We start from the raw sequence: 3,249 nt of genomic DNA, 5'->3' as shown, positions 1-3,249 counted from the left end.
GTAGGGAAAAGGTGACAGACTTGGGGTTGGAATCTGGTCTCAAAAACCTTGGACGAACTGTTTAACCTCTGTGCTTACTTTCTTGTCTATGAATTTACGATAATAATACTTGCCCTTGAATTGTTGTGAGGATTAGGATAATATATATAAAGCATCCAGCATTATTCTTTATTTTTTCATTTTTTAAAAAAATATTTATTATTTGTTTTGGCTGTGCCCGGTCTTAGTTGCAGCACACAGGATCTTTGTTGCGGCATGCAGGCTTCTTAGCTGTGGCATGCAGACTTCTTAGTTGAGGCATGTGGGATATAGTTCCCGGGCCAGAGATCGAACCTGGGCCCCCTGCGTTGGGAGCGCAGAGTCTTAACCACTGGACCACTAGGGAAGTCCCCAGCATTATTCTTTAAATAGAAGAGATGATCAATAAATGGCAACTGGTATTATTTTCCCATCATCATGAATATAATTTAAACAGTTGCTTAGATATTCAGGTGATTTATCAATCAGGTGATTTAGTCATTTACCTCTTGTTAAATATTTTGGTTGTTCCTAAAGTTTCCACAGTTATAATCTGCAGTGGATACCTTTGTGCTTACTACAGCTTGTTTGTAGGTTTGCTTCCTCAGTCTAAAACTCTACGACTAGGATAATGGTTTGAATATTTCTGTGCCAAGTCTCTCACAGAACAGTGGGTATTCTTGTGTAGGAAAAGATGCTAATTTTATTATAAAATTATACTTCATTGTTTTAGTTAATGTATTTTGAAAATTTTGGTTTACTGGGGAATGATATAGTGAACATCGATTTGTGTGTTAAGTAAACAGACATTTGAATGTCTGTTATAGGGATCACTGGTATACCGGTAAATAAGAAATGATTCTTGTCCTTGAGCTCAAATTCTAGGGTGGTAACATATGTCAACAAACAGTTACAATTCAGAATGACAAGTGTAATAAGATCTGGGGAAAGGAGAAGTGGCATTTGAGCTACGTCTTGAAGGATGAGTTGGAATTGATCTCTGGGTACAGAGAACAGCAATTGCAAAAAGACAAGTATGAAAGGATGCATAGTGTGTTTAGAGAAATGGTCTGTCTATGAGATGCATGTTGGTGTCTGATTTTGTGTGTGAATCTGTGTGCTTGTATATGTGTGTTGACTGTGGTGGGAGATAAAACCTTGTGAGGGTCCTTGTTTGGGCTGTGAGCACAGTCATATTAAGACCTTTAGAATAGAGCTTCCCAACTGGGGTGCCCTGAATGGCTTACCATTGTGCCAGAGAATAAGATGTGACCAGAGCGTATTGGACCCACCCAGGGTGGTTTCTTTTGACCTAGAATAATCTCTTTGACTTGTCCTAGTGTGCTAAAAATTATTATTTTCTTTGGTGCCAAATTGGGAAAAGCATGGTTTTAGAGGCTCTTAGTTTTGAAGAGTTGATGGTACCCCCTCACCCCCTGGCATTCTCAGTATATATAATCAATAATAAAACCAATACCAAACCTGAGAATAAACATAAAGAACGTCCAGTCAAAGTCCTTCACTTTTCTCCCTCTCCCCTCCCTGTCCCCTGCAGGAATTGCTTCACTGTTTTGTGATACCCTTTTTGGTGCTCCTGCCTGTCTTTTTAGTGCCCTACATTTGGGAAATCAGCGTTTACTTTGGGAGCAATTACAGGTATTTAAATGAGGGAAGATAACTCCTGACTTCTAGATGATGATGCAGAGAGATACAAGGATGGTGCCAAAATGATGTTAGAAGGAGCAGAGAAGAAATCAGTTAGGATGCTCCTGCAGTGGTCCAGGTGAGAGATGATAAGAGCCAGAAATGAGCATGTAGGCCTAGAACTGAAAACTGACTAGGCAGTTTCACGAGCACTGAGAGTCCATTTGGATGTAGTGAAAGAGGAAGGCTGATGATGATGCTAAGATTTCATCTTTGGGCAACTGGAAAGGGAAGACCAAATAATTTTTATTGAGTACCCATAGTGAACCAGGCGTTTTGCTAGGCACCAAGGTTGTCATGAGTGCTCATTGAATTTTAAAAATTAATTTATTTTGAAATAATTTCAAACATACAGGAAAGTTGCAAGAACAACACAAAGAGCTCCTGAATCCCCTTCAACCAACTTCCTTTCCCTTGAACTATTCTTGCAACTTAAAAAATATTTTTTTATAAGGCTTTACTTTTTTTTTTTATAGCACCTTTAGCTTCACAACAAGATTTAGGGGAAGGTACAGGGATTTCCCATGAGCCTCCCCCCACCCCCTCCTGTTTCCACACGTGAACTTCAACCAGTTTTTAACACTGTACTATGTACACTGTGTGTATACGGAATATAAGCCCACATCTTGCTGTGCTTGGCTCACTGTAGTGCGTGCAGTGAGGCCTTCCCTTTCAGATGCCCAAAGAAGGGACCTTGACATTGTCTTCAGCCCTTTTACTCTTCTGTTATTGGATTCTCAAATTTCAGTGAAACTACCTAATCATCTTATTTCTGATCTCTCATTTTCATCTCTACTTCTAACTATTTCAGAGGAATGCACCATTTCTCATCTAATTAGACTTTTATGAACCATTTCAGAGCAAGTTGCAGACCTGATGCCTGTCATTCCTAAATAATCTAGTGTGCTTTTACCAAAGCATGGGCAGTCTCTTACATAACCCCCAAATCAGGAAATCAGCATTGATACAACACTACCTTCAAAACCCCAGATGCCTACAGCTCAATATCAAAAGAACCCAAAACCAAAACCAACCCAATCAAAAAATGGGCAAAAGACCTAAATAGACATTTCTCCAAAGAAGACATACAGGTGGCCAAAAGGCACATGAAAAGATGCTCAACATCGCTAATTATTAGAGAAATGCAAATCGAAACTTCAATGAATATTACCTCACAGCAGTCAGAATGGCCATCATCAAAAAGTCTACAAATAATAAATGCTGGAGAGGGTGTGGAACATTCCCACTCTTGGTGGGAAGGTACATTGGTGCAGTCACTCTGGAGAACAGTATGGAGGTTCCTTAAAAAACTAAAGAGCTACCATAAGATCCAGCAATCCCACTTCTGGGTGTGTATCCGGAGAAAGCCATAATTCGAAAAGATAAATGCACCCCATTGTTCATTGCAGCACTATTTACAATAGCCAAGACATGGAAACAAAGTAAGTGTCCATCAACTGATGAATGGATAAAGAAAATGTGGTGTATACACACACACACACACACACACACACACACACACACACA

The 3,249-nt window shown here is 39.6% G+C and overlaps 1 non-coding gene across 1 annotated transcript; it reads right to left on the bottom strand.

The window, feature by feature from the left end:
* Nucleotides 1-312: 312 nt before the first annotated feature.
* TRNAG-CCC (transfer RNA glycine (anticodon CCC)) lies at nucleotides 313-385 on the bottom strand. Its single transcript has one exon. It is a non-coding gene; the product is annotated as a tRNA-Gly (tRNA).
* Nucleotides 386-3,249: the final 2,864 nt, after the last annotated feature.

This window comes from Lipotes vexillifer, unplaced genomic scaffold, assembly GCF_000442215.2.
Source record: "Lipotes vexillifer unplaced genomic scaffold, Lipotes_vexillifer_v1.1 scaffold1466, whole genome shotgun sequence".
NCBI classification, from domain to species: Eukaryota; Metazoa; Chordata; class Mammalia; order Artiodactyla; family Lipotidae; genus Lipotes; species Lipotes vexillifer.
This window is presented reverse-complemented; position numbering and strand designations above follow the sequence as displayed.